This window comes from Thermobia domestica, chromosome 3 (genome assembly GCF_964235325.1).
Source record: "Thermobia domestica chromosome 3, izTheDome1.hap1.1, whole genome shotgun sequence".
Taxonomy (NCBI): domain Eukaryota; kingdom Metazoa; phylum Arthropoda; class Insecta; order Zygentoma; family Lepismatidae; genus Thermobia; species Thermobia domestica.
The window spans coordinates 249,217,456-249,238,090 of NC_137456.1; the positions used below are offsets into that span (position 1 = coordinate 249,217,456).

At 32.0% G+C, this 20,635-nt stretch overlaps 2 pseudogenes; one reads left to right on the forward strand and one right to left on the reverse strand.

The window, feature by feature from the left end:
* The first annotated feature begins 2,893 nt into the window (after nt 1-2,893).
* LOC145682188 (NADH-ubiquinone oxidoreductase chain 4 pseudogene) lies at nt 2,894-4,237 on the forward strand (annotated as a pseudogene).
* Nucleotides 4,238-8,644: 4,407 nt separating this feature from the next.
* Nucleotides 8,645-9,333, reverse strand: LOC145681610 (cytochrome c oxidase subunit 2 pseudogene; annotated as a pseudogene).
* Nucleotides 9,334-20,635: the final 11,302 nt, after the last annotated feature.

Here is a 20,635-nt window from a genome sequence, read left to right on the forward strand (position 1 = left end):
CCACTATAGTTTCTATAAAAGCATTACGTCATAGAGATTCTTATGGATATGGGCTTTTGGGTTTCTACTATAAGGAGGAAAAATTTTACAGAACAAATACATGTGCATTGATATACAATCTAATAGACGTTCTCTAGTAAAATCTGATGGTACCCCTATGGGTTAAGTCAGAACCCCACTATAGTTTCTATAAAAACATTACTTCAATTATTAATTTCTTACCGGTACCTTAAACAACGCACTCAGCTGTGTTGAATAATGAAAACTGCATGTCAATATCTATAAAAGGAACCGAGATTTTAAGAATTGTATTTTTGATGACGTCATAAATATAGATTCTTATGGATATGGACTTTTGGGATTCTACTAAAAGGAGGAGAAATTTCAAAAAACTAATATATGTGCATTAATATACAATATAATAGACGTTCTGTAGTAAAATCTGATGGTACCCCAATGGGTTAATTTAGAACCCCACTATAGTTTCTATAAAAAAATTACCTCAATAAATAATTTCTTTTGGGTACCTCAAACAATGCACTCAGCTGTGTTGAATACTGAAAACTGCAAGTCAATATCTAAAAAAGGAACCGAGATTTTAAGAATGGTATTTTTTGATGACGTCATAAATATAGAGATTCTTATGGATATGGACTTTTGGGTTTCTACTATAAGGAGGAGAAATTTCACAAAAGAAATATATGTGCACAATATACAATTTAATTGACGGTCTGTAGTAAAGTATGATGGTACCCTTATGGGTTAAGTGAGAACATCACTATAGTTTCTAAAGAAACATTACTTCAAATATTAATTTCTTTCGGGTACCTTAAACAACGCACTCAGCTGTGTTGAATACTGAAAACTGCATGTCAATATCTGAAAACGGAACGGAGATTTTAAGAATTGTATTTTTTGATGACGTTATAAATATAGAGATTCTTATGAATATGGACTTTTGGGTTTCTACTATAAGGAAGAGAATTTTCACGAAACAAATATATGTGCATTAATATACAATCTAATTGACGTTCTGTAGTAAAGTATGATGGTACCCCTATGGGTTAAGTGAGAAAGTCACTATAGTTTCTATAGAAACATTACTTCAAATATTAATTTTCAAGGAGGAGAATTTTCACAAAAATAATATATGTGCATAATATACAATCTAATAGACATTCTTTACTAAAATCTGATTGTAACCCTATGGGTTAAGTGAGAACCCCACTATAGTTTCTATAGAAACATTACTTCAAATATTAATTTCATTTGGGTACTTTAATCAACGCGCACAGCTGTGTTGAATAATGAAAACTGCAAGTCAATATCTAAAAAATACAGGTTGTTAGATCCTGTTTGATGGAGGAATAGGAGGTGTACTATTGATATGGCAGCTACAATGAAAGGCAGGAGGAAATGAAAGGCAAAGAATCGGTTTAAAGTGGCATTATCTACGGCAAAGCCTCCTCAAATTCATTGTACTAATATTGTTCCTAAGTAGGGGATAGCTGATAGTAGGTTTGTAATAACTGTTGCACCTCAGAAAGATATTTGGCCTCAAGGCAGGACATAGCCTACAAAAGCAGTTGCTATCACTAGTAGTAGAATGGCTACACCTACTCTTCAAGTGTGAAGGTAGAGATAAGAGCCATAATATATTCCTCGGCCGACGTGTAAGTAAAGGCAAATGAAGAAAAAGGATGCGCCATTGGCGTGTAAGGTACGTAGGAGTCAGCCAAAATTTACATCTCGACAGATGTGAATTACTCTATTGAAGGCTAATTCAATACTTCATACATAATGTATTGCTAAAAACAGGCCCGTGGCAATTTGAATAATTAAACATAAACCGAGAAGAGAGCCAAAATTTCATCAATATGAGATGTTAATAGGAGCTGGGAGGTCTACTAAGGCGTTGTTAGCAATTTTAAAAAGGGGGTGATGTAAGCGAATTGGTGTTGACATATGACTTAGAAGGCCGGAGAGGACCTTGATATAATGAAGTGATTTTTACTACTGCGATTAATGTAATAAATAAGTATGTTGCTAATATAATAGTATTTATTAAGATCGATGTTATATAAAATTTTATACCGGGGATTTCTTGGTAGTTAGTTGTATAATGGTGTGGGTCTGACAGTGAAATTATATTTGGAAGCATAAGGGGATCAATAATTATTATAGTAATTAAAAGGAAAGGAACTAGGAAAATTAATAAGAAAAGACTAGGGCTTAGAGTAAATATTTCATTTGATGCTAGTCTTGTAACATAAATGAATAAAACTAATATACCACCTAGGAAAACTAAAAAAAGAATATAAGAAAATCAAGGAGATTCTCTTATAGTTGAAATAGTTAAGCAGGTAGTGATGGTGTTGACGATGAGCATTAGTCCTATTGATAAGGGGTGAGATATTTGAATTAGGATGAATCTTAAGGCTACTAAAATTATAAGTAATATTCAGGTTATTTTAATTTCAAGAGGTAGTTTATTAAAATATTAGTTTTGGGGACTAAAGATAAGTTTATACTTTCTCTTGATGCTTTTAGAATTCTATTCATTAATGGTTTACAAGACCAACGTTTTAGTTAAACTATAAAAGCTTATGAAAATATTATTTGTTTTGCTTTCTTGTTTTCTGATTATTTTAGGGATAGCTTGTTTTGTTATTCAGCGTAAACATTTATTAATGGTTTTGCTAAGACTTGAATTTATTGTGTTGATAAGTTTTTTACTTCTATCTTATTCTTTAGGTAGTTTGTATGTTGAAAATTATTTTTGTTTATTGTTTCTGACTTTTAGTGTTTGTGAAGGTAGTTTAGGACTGTCAATTTTAGTATCTATTGCTCGAACACACGGAGGTGATTATTTAAACTCTTTAGTTGTATTACGATGTTAAAGTATTTAATGTTTATATTGTTTCTGATACCTTTAGGTTTTAATTTTAAATTATGGTGAGTTGTTCAGTTTTGTCTTATTGGAGTTTGTTTTTTATTTATAATAAGAAATAGTATAGGACTAGTTCCCTGGGAAGTGGGCTATTATTTGTGAAGAGATAATTTGAGATATTCATTGATTCTATTAAGTATCTGAATTGTTATTCTTATAATTATGGCTAGAAAAGGTGTGTTGGGAAGATCATTTTATAGAACGAGTTTTATTAGCTTAGTTTTATTATTACTTATTTTACTTTACTTGAGATTTTCTTCTTCTAGATTGTTTATATTTTATTTTTTTTTTGAGGGATCTCTAATTCCTACATTATTTTTAATTTTGGGCTGAGGCTATCAGCCTGAACGAGTGCAAGCAGGGATATATTTGTTGTTTTATACCTTGTTTGCCTCACTTCCACTTTTGATTGGTATTTTTTATTTGGAATATATTAAGGGGAGCTTATTGATAATTAATATGAGAAGTGTAATAGACTTAGGAATTACATATTATATATGATATTTTGCTTTAGTTGTTGCTTTTTTAATTAAAATGCCTATGTTTTTAGTTCATCTTTGATTACCTAAGGCGCATGTTGAGGCACCTGTAAGTGGTTCAATAATTTTGGCGGGAGTCTTATTGAAGTTGGGAGGATATGGATTATTACGAATTATATATTTTATAGAAAATGTAGCAGTAAATATAAATTTAATTTGATTTGGCATTAGAGTTGTAGGCATTTGATCTGTTAGACTAGTGTGCCTACGACAAGTTGATGTAAAGTCTTTAATTGCTTATTCTTCTGTTGCTCATATGGGCTTGGTATTAATAGGCTTACTAACGATGGGACTATGAGGATTTAGAGGTGCCCTTACATTAATAATTGCTCATGGTCTCTGTTCTTCGGGGCTATTTTGTCTTGCAAATATTTCTTATGAACGCTTAGGAAGTCGAAGACTGTTAATTAATCGGGGAATATTATCTTTTATACCGAGCTTAGGATTATGATGATTTTTATTAAGAATTGCTAATATGGCGGCACCACCAACATTAAATTTATTAGGAGAAATTAGTCTGTTAAATAGAATTGTTGGTTGATCTTGAATGAGTATATTAGGCTTAGCTTTACTTTCTTTTTTTAGAGCTGCATATAGATTATATTTGTATTCGTATACTCAACATGGAATACCTTACTCTAATTTATATTCTTGTTGAGGAGGAAGAGTGCGAGAATATTTATTATTAATATTACATTGATTACCTTTAAATTTATTAATTTTTTTTGCAGGGCCGAGATTCCTATGATTGTAGCTGCCTGAGTAGTTTAGGATAAAATTTTAGTTTGTGGAACTAAAGAAGGTTTATTTGCCCTTAGGCCATGGTTTGACCTTTTTCAATTTGTATAACTAGATTTACCTTTTTAAATAGAATAAGTATTTTTTTATTTATAATGGGCTTGAATTTTTTAATCAATAGATATAGTGTATTTATTGAATGAGAAGTAATTTCTTTCAATAGAAATAAAATTATTATAACTCTTCTATTTGATTGAATATCATTTATATTTATAAGATTTGTACTTTATATTTCTAGAATAGTAATTTATTATAGTGAACAATATATAGGATCTGAACGTTATCTTAATCGGTTTATTATACTTGTATTAATATTTGTCCTTTCAATAGTTTTACTGATTGTTTCTCCTAATTTAATTAGAATTCTACTTGGGTGAGATGGATTAGGATTAGTATCATATTGTTTAGTTATTTATTATGAAAATGTACGGTCTTATAATGCTGGAATATTGACCGCTCTCTCTAATCGTATTGGGGATGTAGCAATCTTATTAGCTATTGCTTGAATATTGAATTATGGAAGTTGAAATTATATCTTTTATTTGCATAGAGTCTTAAATAATAGTGAGATAGTAATTATTTCTAGTTTGATTATTTTAGCGGCAATAACAAAAAGTGCACAAATTCCTTTTTCTGCATGACTGCCAGCAGCGATGGCTGCTCCTACACCGGTATCAGCATTAGTTCATTCTTCTACACTTGTAACTGCGGGAGTTTACTTGCTGATTCGTTTTAGAGATGTTTTATTGAGTGTTTATATAGGAGATGTGTTGCTTTTGTTATCAGGATTGACAATATTTATAGCTGGTATTGGTGCTAATTATGAATATGATTTAAAGAAAATTATTGCTTTATCCACTTTAAGTCAGCTTGGCCTTATAATAATAATTTTGTCTATAGGATTCCCTGTATTAGCTTTTTTTCATCTATTGACACATGCTTTATTTAAGGCATTACTTTTTTTATGTGCAGGAGCAATTATTCATGGTGTAGGGGATACTCAAGATATTCGTAGAATAGGAGCACTTGTAAGTCAGATACCTCTCACTTTGTCTTGCTTAAATGTAGCTAACTTGGCTTTATGTGGGATGCCATTTTTAGCGGGATTCTACTCTAAGGACTTAATTTTGGAGGTTTCTTCATTGTCTTTAATTAATGTAATTAGTTTTTTCTTATTATTTTTTTCTACGGGCTTAACTGTATGTTATTCAGTACGTTTAAGTTTTTATTTAACGGGTAAGGGTTTTGGAGGTGCTAATATTCATTCTATTAGTGATAATGAAGGGTGAGTTATATGTAAGGGAATATTAGGATTAGTAGTGATGGCAATTTTAGGAGGTGCCACATTGAGTTGATTAATTTTTCCTACTGTTAATTGTGTTGTTTTACCTTTATACCTAAAAATAGGTGCCCTGCTTGTAAGTGTGGTAGGATTGTGAGTTGGTATTTTGTTATCAAATTATTCTATTGGACAGTCTTTAGTGTGTATAAAATTTTATTTTAGTTCTACAATAATAGGAAGCATGTGATTTTTACCTTATTTATCAACTAATTATATTATTAAATTACCTTTACATGTAGGAGGTGCTTATTATAATAATATCGATCAAGGGTGAAGAGAGTGTCTTGGTGCTCAAGGTATATATAGTAGTTTTAAGGATGGTTCAATATTAATTCAGCAATCACAAGACAATTTATTTAAAATGTATTTATTAATTTTTTTAATTTTTACAATTTTCCTTTGTTTCTTTATATTTGTATATTTAGGTAGCTTATATTGAAAGCATAGTACTGAAGATACTAAGAAGAAATATATTCCCTAGATAATACTCCCTGAGAAGAGCACTCTCTTTTTTACCTCGAAAAGGTAATGTAATGTTTATACTAAGGGGGTTGTTATGGTCATTTTATGTTAAGAGATGTTAACGGTATAATCCGCTAAAGATAAAAGTTAGCAGCTTCTTCTTGACTATTCACATCTCCTTAGTTGGGGCAGAAATCCCAATAGTATCATTAACAGTGAAATGCCTCTTTTTGGCTTCAACTAACAAGTAGGGGCCTAAAGGAGCCAAAGGGTCAGGTCGAAACTGAGTGCAATATATTTGCTTCCTACTTATGAGATAAGTTGACAGCAACACCTTTTGGATGCAAACCAAATATTATATTTAACTATTATCCCGCTTCATTAGTCAGCTCATGTTAAGGACCCTTGATTTCATTCATGATAAAGTCCTATTAAGAGAATGACTAAGAATGTTAATCTGACGAGAGATCAAGATAATGTATTGGTGTTGTTGATAGTAATTGTTATTGGAAGTAGAAGGGCAATTTCTACGTCGAAGATGAGGAAAATTACGGCGATGAGGAAGAATCGTAAAGAGAAGGGAATTCGGGCTGATGACTTAGGGTCGAATCCACATTCAAAGGGGGAACTTTTTTCTCGATCATTAATAACTTTTTTGGAAAGAAGAGTTGAAATAGCTATAACGATTAAGCAAATAATAATAGTTAATAGACCGCCCGTTAAAATTGTATTGATTGCCTATTTCATTTAATTGATCCTTTTGATTGGAAGTCAAATATACTATATATATTAAATAGGCTAACCTCCTCATCAATAAATAGAAATATAAAGGAATAATCATACTACATCTACAAAGTGTCAATATCAGGCAGCAGCCTCAAATCCAAAGTGGTGTGTAGGAGAAAAATGTGATAGAAGGTGACGTAGTAAACAAGTAGCTAGGAATGTAGAACCAATAATAACGTGAAGGCCATGGAAGCCTGTTGCCATGAAAAATGTTGAGCCATATACGGCATCTGCAATGGTGAATGGGGCTTCATAATATTCGTATGCCTGCAAAGCAGTGAAGTATAGACCTAGTAGAATTGTGAGTAGTAGACCTTGTGTGGCCTGAGTGTGATTGCCTTCTATTAGTCTGTGATGAGCTCATGTTACAGTGACTCCTGAGGCTAGTAGAATTGCAGTATTGAGGAGAGGAATGTGTATTGGGTTGAATGGCACAATGCCCGCCGGAGGCCAGAAGGACCCAATTTCTACTGTTGGCGCTAGTCTACTGTGGAAAAAGGCTCAGAAAAATGAAACAAAAAAGAATACTTCAGAAATAATAAATAGGATTATACCTCATCGAAGTCCTAATGTAACTTGCATAGTATGTAATCCTTGGTATGTTCCTTCTCGAGTTACGTCTCGTCATCATTGAATTATAGTTAGTAATGTAATAAGTATACCTAGGAAGAATAGGGAGGGGTCGTATTGATGGAATCACTTAGTGAGACCTGTGGTTGTAATTAAGGCCCCCAGTGCTCCAGTAAGTGGTCAGGGGCTTTGATCAACTAGGTGGTAGGGATGATTTTGTGGTGCTGACATAAGTAACTTCTCTTGAATATAGTGTGACTAGTACTGCGAATACATATGATTGAATTACTGCGACAGCAGATTCTAATATTAGAAGGGTAATTTGTCCAATTATTAATAATGAAAGTATGGAAATAGATAGGGAGGGTCCTGTATTGCCTAGTAGAGTTAAGAGGAGATGACCTGCAATTATATTTGCTATTAGTCGAACAGCTAGGGTTCCAGGTCGAATGATGTTACTAATTATTTCAATGCATACTATAAATGGCATGAGTGGGGCGGGAGTTCCAGAAGGAACAAGATGAGCAAATATATGTTGAGTGTGGTTGATTCAGCCGTAGATCATGAAGCTTATTCAAAGAGGGAGGGCGAGGGTTAATGTAAAGGTTAGGTGTCTGGAGCTGGTAAATACATAGGGGAATAGACCTATGAAATTGTTAAACAAGATGAAGGAGAATAAGGAAATAAATAGGAAGGTTCTTCCTTGATGGCTAGTGGGACCAAGAATAGTTTTGAATTCATTATGAAGAGTTAGGGTAATTTTATTTCATAAAATATTTGGTCGTCCTGGTAGGAATCAAAATGGAATTGGAATAATTAAAAGCCCGATTACTGTTCTAAGTCAATTAAATGATATATTTATAATTGAAGTAGAGGGATCAAAAGTCGAAAAAAGATTTGTTATCACTTTCAATTTATGGTATTTTTTTTTAATATTGGTGCTATCTAAGGAAGGATGGGGGATATTTGAATTAAAATATATAATAGATGCAAATAGAAGGTAACATAAGGAAAATATAACAAATAATATGAGTCATTTTAGGGGAGATATTTGTGGGATAGAAAAATACTATTGAATAGTAATTTAAGCTTGACATGCTTATGTTATAATTTAACTAATTTTTCCATTGGAAGTAATTGTTATTTTACTATCTTTTGGTTTAAGAGACCATTGCTTACTTTCAGCCATCCAATGAGAGTTCTTGTATTATTTTTGTTATTCAGTTAATAAATACTGAATGAGGGCAGGCCTCAACAACGATTGGCATGAAACTGTGATTTGCACCACAAATTTCTGAGCATTGACCGAAGAATAAGCCTGTGCGTGTAATATTGGCGGCTACTTGATTTAAACGTCCTGGAGTAGCATCTGCTTTAATACCAAAGGCAGGCATGGCTCATGAGTGGAGGACATCGGCTGCAGTAATTAAGATACGAATGTCAATATTAATAGGTAACACAATACGGTTGTCTACGTCTAGGAGGCGGAATGAACTAGGGGTTATCTCATTGATAGGAATTATATAAGAGTCAAATTCTGTTAAGGAGAAGTCAGAATATTCATAGCTTCAGTATCATTGGTGTCCAATTGTTTTGAGAGTGATTGCTGGCTGATGAATTTCGTCTAGTAAATATAGGAGTCGTAAGGATGGCAGAGCAATAAAGATTAGTGTAATAGCGGGCAGAATTGTTCAAATAGTCTCTAGGGTTTGTCCTTCTAATAAGTTACGATTAATATATGTGTTTGGTAGGAGGGAGGCCAATAAATAGCCGACAAGAACTGTAATTATAGTTACAATAAGTATTGTATGGTCATGAAAGAATACTATTTGTTCTATTACTGGGGATGCTGCATCTTGGAGACCTAGTTGATTTCAAATGGCCATTTCTAAAGAAGATGATTATTCTTATATTTGGGGCTTAGGCCCAATGCACTTATCTGCCACCTTAGAAGTTTGTTAGTAAGGGAAGTTCTGCGTAGCTATGTTCTGCAGGTGGTAAGTTCTGGAATCATTCTAAAGATGTTGTTTGTTGATCTGAGAAGACTACTGGTCGGGCTCTTGCAAAGGCTTCTCATATAATAATTACAAGTACTAGAACGGCAACGAAGGAGAGGAATGAACCAATACTTGATACTATATTTCATGTAGTGTAAGCATCAGGATAATCTGAGTATCGGCGAGGTATTCCTCTTAAGCCTAAGAAATGTTGAGGAAAGAATGTGATGTTTACTCCTATAAATATTACTAAGAATTGAATTTTTAATCATGTGGGGTTTATTGTTGTTCCTCTAAATAAAGGGAATCAATGAATAAGACCTGCTATGATAGCAAATACAGCTCCTATAGATAGTACATAGTGGAAATGTGCTACTACGTAATAAGTGTCATGGAGAACAATATCTAAAGATGAATTTGCTAGTACTACCCCGGTGAGCCCACCAACGGTAAATAGGAAAATGAAACCTAAAGTTCATAAAATTGAAGGAGAATAAGTTATTTGTGCGCCATGAAGTGTGGCAATTCATCTGAATACCTTAATTCCTGTGGGAACGGCGATGATTATAGTGGCTGCGGTAAAGTAAGCACGAGTATCAACGTCTATGCCAACAGTGAATATGTGATGAGCTCAGACAATAAACCCTAGGAATCCGATTGCTAGTATTGCGTAGATTATTCCTAGAACACCAAAAGTTTCCTTTTTACCACTTTCTTGGGTTACAATGTGTGAAATTATACCGAATCCTGGAAGAATTAAAATATAAACTTCAGGATGACCAAAAAATCAGAATAGGTGTTGATATAAAATCGGGTCTCCTCCTCCTGAAGGGTCAAAGAAGGAGGTATTAAGATTTCGATCAGTTAGAAGTATTGTAATAGCTCCTGCTAATACTGGAAGAGATAGAAGAAGTAGCACAGCAGTGATTACTACAGATCAGACAAATAATGGTATTCGTTCTAAGGTTATTCCAGGGGTTCGTATATTAATTACGGTTTATGACGTCATAAATATAGAGATTCTTATGAATATGGACTTTTGGGTTTCTACTATAAGGAAGAGAATTTTCACGAAAGAAATATATGTGCATTAATATACAATCTAATTGACGTTCTGTAGTAAAGTATGATGGTACCCTTATGGGTTAAGTGAGAACCTCACTATAGTTTCTATACAAACATTACTTCAAATATTAATTTCTTTTGGGAACCTTAAACAACGCACTCAGCTGTGTTGAATACTGAAAACTGCATGTCAATATCTATGAAAGGAACCGAGAGTTTAAGAATTGTATTTTTGATGACGTCATAAATATAGAGATTCTTATGAATATGGACTTTTGGGATTATGACGTCTTAAATATAAATATTCTTATGGATATGGACTTTTGTGATTCTACTATAAGGACTAAAAATTTCACAAAACTAATATATGTGCATTGATATACAATCTAAGAGACGTTCTGTAGTAATATCTGATGGTACCCCTATGGGTTAAGTCAGAACCCCACTATAGTTTCTATAAAAACATTACTTCAATTATTAATTTCTTACCGGTACCTTAAACAACGCGCTCAGCTGTGTTGAATAATGAAAACTGCAAGTCAATATCTAAAAAAGGAACCGAGATTTGAAGAATTCTATTTTTTGATGACGTCATAAATATAGAGATTCTTATGAATATGGACTTTTGGGTTTCTACTATAAGGAGGAGAATTTTCACGAAACAAATATATGTGCATTAATATACAATATAATTGACGTTCTGTAGTAAAGTATGATGGTACCGCTATGGGTTAAGTGAGAACCTCACTATAGTTTCTATAGAAACATTACTTCAAATATTAATTTTTTTGGGTACCTTAAACAACGCACTTAGCTGTGTTGAATACTGAAAACTGCATGTCAATATCTAAAAAAGGAACCGAGATTTTAAGAATTGTATCTTTGATGACGTCATAAATATAGAGATTCTTATGAATATGGACTTTTGGGTTTCTACTATAAGGAAGAGAATTTTCACGAAAGAAATATATGTGCATTAATATACAATCTAATTGACGTTCTGTAGTAAAGTATGATGGTACCCCTATGGGTTAAGTGATAACCTCACTATAGTTTCTATAGAAACATTACCTCAAGTATTAATTTTATTCGGGTACCTTAAACAACGCACTCAGCTGTGTTGAATACTGAAAACTGCCTGTCAATATCTAAAAAAGGAACCGAGTGTTTAAGAATTGTATTTTTGATGACGTCATAAATATAGAGATTCTTATGAATATGGACTTTTGGGATTCTACTATAAGGAGGAGAATTTTCACAAAAATAATATATGTGCATAATATACAATCTAATAGACATTCTGTACTAAAATCTGATTGTAACCCTATGGTTTAAGTGAGAACCCCACTATAGTTTCTATAGAAACATTACTTCAAATATTAATTTCATTTGGGTACTTTAAACTACGCACTCAGCTGTGTTGAATACTGAAATCTGCATGTGAATATCTGAAAAAGGAACCGAGATTTTAAGAATTGTATTTTTGATGACGTCATAAATATAGAGATTCTTATGAATATGGACTTTTGGGTTTCTACTATAAGAAGGAGAGATTTCACAAAAGAAACATATGTGCATTAATATACAAGCTAATAGACGTTCTGTAGTAACGTATGATGGTACCCCTATGGGTTAAGTGAGAACCCCATTATATTTTCTATAAAAAGATTACTTCAATTATTAATTTCTTTCGGTTACCTTAAACAACGCACTCAGCAGTGTTAAATAATGAAAACTGCAAGTCAATATCTAAAAAAGGAACCGAGAGTTTAAGAATTGTGTTTTTGATGACGTCATAAATATAGAGATTCTTATGAATATGGACTTTTGGGATTCTACTATAAGGAGGATAAATTTCACAAAACTAATATATGTGTATTAATACACAATCTAATAGACGTTCTGCAGTAAAGTATGATGGTACCCCTATGGGTTAAGTGAAAACCCTACTATAGTTTCTATAAAAGCATTACTTCAAATATTAATTTCTTTCGGATACCTGAAACAATGCACTCAGCTGTGTCGAATACTGAAAACTGCATGTCAATATCTATAAAAGGATCCGAGAGTTTAAGAATTGTATTTTTGATGACGTCATAAATATAGATTCTTATGGATATGGACTTTTGGGATTCTACTAAAAGGAGGAGAAATTTCAAAAAACTAATATATGTGCATTAATATACAATATAATAGACGTTCTGTAGAAAAATATGACGATACCTCTATGGGTTAGTTGAGAACCCCACTATAGTTTCTATAAAAGCATTACTTCAATTATTAATTTCTTTTGGGTTCCTCAAACAATGCACTAAGCTGTGTTGAATACTGAAAACTGCATGTCAATATCTATAAAAGAAACCGAGAGTTTAAGAATTGTATTTTTGATGACGTCATAAATATAGAGATTCTTATGAATATGGACTTTTGTGATTCTACTAAAAGGAGGAGAAATTTCAAAAAAACCAATATATGTGCATTAATATACAATATAATAGACGTTCTGTAGTAAAATATGACGATACCCCTATGGGTTAAGTGAGAACCTCACTATAGTTTCTAAAGAAACATTACTTCAAATATTAATTTCTTTCGGGTACCTTAAACAACGCACTCAGCTGTGTTGAATACTGAAAACTGCATGTCAATATCTGAAAAAGGAACCGAGATTTTAAGAATTGTATTTTTTGATGACGTTATAAATATAGAGATTCTTATGAATATGGACTTTTGGGTTTCTACTATAAGGAAGAGAATTTTCACGAAACAAATATATGTGCATTAATATACAATCTAATTGACGTTCTGTAGTAAAGTATGATGGTACCCCTATGGGTTAAGTGAGAACCTCTTTATAGTTTCTATAGAAACATTACTTCAAATATTATTTTTTTCGGGTACCTTAAACAACGCGCTCAGCTGTGTTGAATACTGAAAACTGCATGTCAATATCTAAAAAAGGAACCGAGATTTTAAGAATTGTATTTTTGATGACGTCATAAATATAGAGATTCTTATGAATATGGACTTTTGGGATTCTACTATAAGGAGGAGAATTTTCACAAAAATAATATATGTGCATAATATACAATCTAATAGACTTTCCGTACGAAAATCTGATTGTAACCCTATGGGTTAAGTGAGAACCCCACTATAGTTTCTATAGAAACATTACTTCAAATATTAATTTCATTTGGTTATTTTAATCAACGCACTCAGCTGTGTTGAATACTGAAATCTGCATGTCAATATCTGAAAAAGGAACCGAGATTTTAAGAATTGTATTTTTGATGACGTCATAAATATAGAGATTCTTATGAATATGGACTTTTGGGTTTCTACTATAAGGAGGAGAAATTTCACAAAACAAACAAATGTGCATTAATATACAAGCTAATAGACGTTCTGTAGTAAAGTATGATGGTACCCCTATGGGTTATGTGAGAACCCCACTATAGTTTCTATAAAAATATTACTTCAATTATTATTTTCTTTCGGGTACCTTAAACAACGCACTCAGCAGTGTTGAATAATATAAACTGCAAGTCAATATCTAAAAAAGGAACCGAGATTTTAAGAATTGTATTTTTTGATGACGTCATAAATATAGAGATTCTTATGAATATGGACTTTTGGGTTTCTACTATAAGGAGGAGAATTTTCACGAAACAAATATATGTGCAGTAATACACAATCTAATTGACGTTCTGTAATAAAGCATGATGGTACCCCTATGGGTTAAGTGAGAACCCCACTATTGTTTCTATAGAAGCATTACGTCAAATATTAATTCCTTTCGGACACCTGAAACAATGCACTCAGCTGTGTTGAATACTGAAAACTGCGTGTCAATATCTATAAAAGGAACCGAGAATTTAAGAGTTGTATTTTGTATGACGTCATAAATATAGAGATTCTTATGAATATGGACTTTTGGGATTCTACTATAAGGAGGATAAATTTCACAACACTAATATATGTGCATTAATACACAATCTAATAGACGTTCTGTAGTAAAGTATGATGGTACCCCTATGGGTTAAGTGAAAACCCTACTATAGTTTCTATAAAAGCATTACTTGAAATATTAATTTCTTTCGGATACCTGAAACAACGCACTCAGCTGTGTCGAATACTGAAAACTGCATGTCAATATCTAAAAAAGGAACCGAGAGTTTAAGAATTGTATTTTTGATGACGTCATAAACATAGAGATTCTTATGAATATGGACTTTTGGGATTCTACTATAAGGAGGAGAATTTTCACAAAAATAATATATGTGCATAATATACAATCTAATATACATTCTGTACTAAAATCTGATTGTAACCCTATGGGTTAAGTGAGAACCCCACTATAGTTTCTATAGAAACATTACTTCAAATATTAATTTCATTTGGGTACTTTAATCAACGCACTCAGCTGTTTGAATACTAAAATCTGCATGTGAATATCTGAAAAAGGAACCGGAATTTTAAGAATTGTATTTTTGATGACGTCATAAATATAGAGATTCTTATGAATATGGATTTTTGGGTTTCTACTATAAGGAGGAGAAATTTCACAAAACAAACATATGTGCATTAATATACAAGCTAATAGACGTTCTGTAGTAAAGTATGATGGTACCCCTATGGGTTAAGTGAGAACCTCACTATAGTTTCTATACAAACATTACTTCAAATATTAATTTCTTTTGGGAACCCTAAACAACGCACTCAGCTGTGTTGAATACTGAAAACTGCATGTCGATATCTATGAAAGGAACCGAGAGTTTAAGAATTGTATTTTTGATGACGTCATAAATATAGAGATTCTTATGAATATGGACTTTTGGGATTCTACTATGAAGAGGATAAATTTCACAAAACTAATATATGTGCATTAATACACCATCTAATAGACGTTCTGTAGTAAAGTATGACGGTACCCCTATGGGTTAAGTGAAAACCCCACTATAGTTTCTATAAAAGCATTACTTCAAATATTAATTTCTTTCGGATACCTGAAACAATGCACTCAGCTGTGTCGAATACTGAAAACTGCATGTCAATATCTACAAAAGGAACCGAGAGTTTAAGAATTGTATTTTTGATGACGTCATAAATATAGATTCTTATGGATATGGACTTTTGTGATTCTACTTAAAGGAGGAGAAATTTCAAAAAACTAATATATGTGCATTAATATACAATATAATAGACGTTCTGTAGTAAAATACGACGATACCTTTATGGGTTAATTGAGAACTCCACTATAGTTTCTATAAAAAAATTACTTCAATAAATAATTTCTTTTGGGTACCACAAACAAGTAACTCAGCTGTGTTGAATACTGAAAACTGCAAGTCAATATCTTAAAAAGAACCAAGATTTTAAGAATGGTATTTTTTGATGACGTCATAAATATAGAGATTCTTATGGATATGGACTTTTGGGTTTCTACTATAGAGAGGAGAAATTTCACAAAAGAAATATATGTGAATAATATACAATTTATTTTTACGTTTTGTAGTAAAGTATGATGGTACCCCTATGGGTTAAGTGAGAACCTCACTATAGTTTATATAGAAACATTACTTCAAATATTAATTTCTTTTGGGTAGCTTAAACAACGCACTCAGCTGTGTTGAATACTGAAAACTGCATGTCAATATCTAAAAAAGGAACCGAGTGTTTAAGAATTGTATTTTTGATGACGTCATAAATATAGAGATTCTTATGAATATGGACTTTTGGGATTCTACTATAAGGAGGAGAATTTTCACAAAAATAATATATGTGCATAATATACAATCTAATAGACATTCTGTACTAAAATCTGATTGTAACCCTATGGTTTAAGTGAGAACCCCACTATAGTTTCTATAGAAACATTACTTCAAATATTAATTTCATTTGGGTACTTTAAACAACGCACTCAGCTGTGTTGAATACTGAAATCTGCATGTGAATATCTGAAAAAGGAACCGAGATTTTAAGAATTGTATTTTTGATGACGTCATAAATATAGAGATTCTTATGAATATGGACTTTTGGGTTTCTACTATAACAAGGAGAGATTTCACAAAAGAAACATATGTGCATTAATATACAAGCTAATAGACGTTCTGTAGTAACGTATGATGGTACCCCTATGGGTTAAGTGAGAACCCCATTATATTTTCTATAAAAAGATTACTTCAATTATTAATTTCTTTCGGTTACCTTAAACAACGCCTCAGCAGTGTTAAATAATGAAAACTGCAAGTCAATATCTAAAAAAGGAACCGAGAGTTTAAGAATTGTGTTTTTGATGACGTCATAAATATAGAGATTCTTATGAATATGGACTTTTGGGATTCTACTATAAGGAGGATAAATTTCACAAAACTAATATATGTGTATTAATACACAATCTAATAGACGTTCTGCAGTAAAGTATGATGGTACCCCTATGGGTTAAGTGAAAACCCTACTATAGTTTCTATAAAAGCATTACTTCAAATAGTAATTTCTTTCGGATACCTGAAACAATGCACTCAGCTGTGTCGAATACTGAAAACTGCATGTCAATATCTATAAAAGGATCCGAGAGTTTAAGAATTGTATTTTTGATGACGTCATAAATATAGATTCTTATGGATATGGACTTTTGGGATTCTACTAAAAGGAGGAGAAATTTCAAAAAACTAATATATGTGCATTAATATACAATATAATAGACGTTCTGTAGAAAAATATGACGATACCTCTATGGGTTAGTTGAGAACCCCACTATAGTTTCTATAAAAGCATTACTTCAATTATTAATTTCTTTTGGGTTCCTCAAACAATGCGCTCAGCTGTGTTGAATACTGAAAACTGCAAGTCAATATCTGAAGAAGGAACCGAGATTTTAAGAATTGTATTTTTTGATGACGTCATAAATATAGTGATTCTTATGAATATGGACTTTTGGGTTTCTACTATAAGGAGGATAATTTTCACGTAACAAATATATGTGCATTAATTTACAATCTAATTGACGTTCTGTAGTAAAGTATGATGGTACCCCTATGTGTTAAGTGAGAACACCACTATTGTTTCTATAAAAGCATTACGTCAAATATTAATTTCTTTCGGATACCTGAAACAATGCACTAAGCTGTGTTGAATACTGAAAACTGCATGTCAATATCTATAAAAGAAACCGAGAGTTTAAGAATTGTATTTTTGATGACGTCATAAATATAGAGATTCTTATGAATATGGACTTTTGTGATTCTACTAAAAGGAGGAGAAATTTCAAAAAAACCAATATATGTGCTTTAATATACAATATAATAGACGTTCTGTAGTAAAATATGACGATACCCGTATGGGTTAAGTGAGAACCTCACTATAGTTTCTAAAGAAACATTACTTCAAATATTAATTTCTTTCGGGTACCTTAAACCACGCACTCAGCTGTGTTGAATACTGAAAACTGCATGTCAATATCTAAAAAAGGAACCGAGATTTTAAGAATTGTATCTTTGATGACGTCATAAATATAAATATTCTTATGAATATCGACTTTTGGGTTTCTACTATAAGGAAGAGAATTTTCACGAAAGAAATATATGTGCATTAATATACATTCTAATAGACATTCTGTACTAAAATCTGATTGTAACCCTATTGTTTAAGTGAGAACCCCACTATAGTTTCTAAAGAAACATTACTTCAAATATTAATTTCATTTGGGTACTTTAAACAACGCTCAGCTGTGTTGAATACTGAAATCTGCATGTGAATATCTGAAAAAGGAACCGAGATTTTAAGAATTGTATTTTTGATGACGTCATAAATATAGAGATTCTTATGGATATGGACTTTTGGGTTTCTACTATAAGGGGGAGAAATTTCACAAAAGAAATATATCTGCATAATATACAATGTAATAGACGTTCTGTAGTAAAATCTGATGGTACCCCAATGGGTTAAGTGAGAACCCCACTATAGTTTCTTTAAAAGCATTACTTCAAATATTAATTTCTCTCGGATACCTGAAACAATGCACTCAACTGTGTCGAATACTGAAAACTGCATGTCAATATCTATAAAAGGAACCGAGAGTTTAAGAATTGTACTTTTGGGACTTTTGGGATTCTACTGTAAGGAGGAGAAATTTCACAAAACTAATGTATGTGCATTAATATACAATATAATAGACATTCTGTAGTAAAATACGACAGTACCCTTATGGGTTATTTGAGAACCCCACTATAGTTTCTATAAAAAATTACCTCAATAATTAATTTCTTTTGAGTACCTCAAACAGTGCACTCAGCTATGTTGAATACTGAAAACTGCAAGTCAATATCCAAAAAAGGAACCGAGACTTTTAGAATGCTATTTTTTGATGACGTCATAGAGATTCTTATGGATATGGGCTTTTGGGTTTCTACTATAAGGAGGAGAAATTTCACAAAAGAAATATATGTGCACAATATACAATTTAATTGACGTTCTGTAGTAAAATCTGATGGTACCCCAATGGGTTAATTGAGAACCCCACTATAGTTTCTATAAAAAAATTACCTCAATAAATAATTTCTTTTGGGTACCTCAAACAATGTACTCAGCTGTGTTGAATACTGAAAACTGCAAGTCAAAATCTAAAAAAGGAACCGAGATTTTAAGAATGGTATTTTTTGATGACGTCATAAATATAGAGATTCTTATGAATATGGACTTTTGGGATTCTTCTATGAAGAGGATAAATTTCACAAAACTAATATATGTGCATTAATACACCATCTAATAGACGTTCTGTAGTAAAGTATGACGGTACCCCTATGGGTTAAGTGAAAACCCCACTATAGTTTCTATAAAAGCATTACTTCAAATTTTAATTTCTTTCGGATACCTGAAACAATGCACTCAGCTGTGTCGAATACTGAAAACTGCATGTCAATATCTACAAAAGGAACCGAGAGTTTTAAGAATTGTATTTTTGATGACGTCATAAATATAGATTCTTATGGATATGGACTTTTGGTATTCTACTAAAAGGAGGAGAAATTTCAAAAAACTAATATATGTGCATTAATATACAATATAATAGACGTTCTGTAGTAAAATATGACGATACCCCTATGGGTTAATTGAGAACTCCAGTATAGTTTCTATAAAAAATTTACTTCAATAAATAATTTCTTTTGGGTACCACAAACAATGCACTCAGCTGTGTTGAATACTGAAAACTGCAAGTCAATATCTTAAAAGGAACCGAGATTTTAAGAATGGTATTTTTTGATGACGTCATAAATATAGAGATTCTTATGGATATGGACTTTTCGGTTTCTACTATAAGGAGGAGAAGTTTCACAAAAGAAATATATCTGCATAATATACAATCTAATAGACGTTCTGTAGTATAATCTGATGGTACCCCAATGGGTTAAGTGAGAACCCCACTATAATTTCTATAAAAGCATTACTTGAAATATTAATTTCTTTCGGATACCTGAAACAATGCACTCAGCTGTGTTGAATACTGGAATCTGCATGTGAATATCTGAAAAAGGAACCGAGATTTTAAGAATTGTATTTTTGATGACGTCATAAATATAGAGATTCTTATGGATATGGACTTTTGGGTTTCTACTATAAGGAGGAGAAATTTCACAAAAGAAATATATCTGCATAATATACAATCTAATAGATGTTCTGTAGTAAAATCTGATGGTACCCCAATGGGTTAAGAGAGAACCCCACTATAGTTTCTATAAAAGCATTACGTCATAGAGATTCTTATGGATATGGGCTTTTGGGTTTCTACTATAAGGAGGAGAAATTTCACAAAAGAAATATATGTGCACAATATACAATTTAATTGACGTTCTGTAGTAAAGTATGATGGTACCCCTATGGATTAAGTGAGAACCTCACTATAGTTTCTAAAGAAACATTACTTCAAATATTAATTTCTTTTGGGTACCTTAAACAACGCACTGAGCTGTGTTGAATACTGAAAACTGAATGTCAATATCTAAAAAAGGAACCGAGATTTTAAGAATTGTATCTTTGATGACGTCATAAATATAAAGATTCTTATGGATATGGACTTTTGGGTTTCTACTATAAGGAGGAAAAATTTTACAGAACAAATACATGTGCA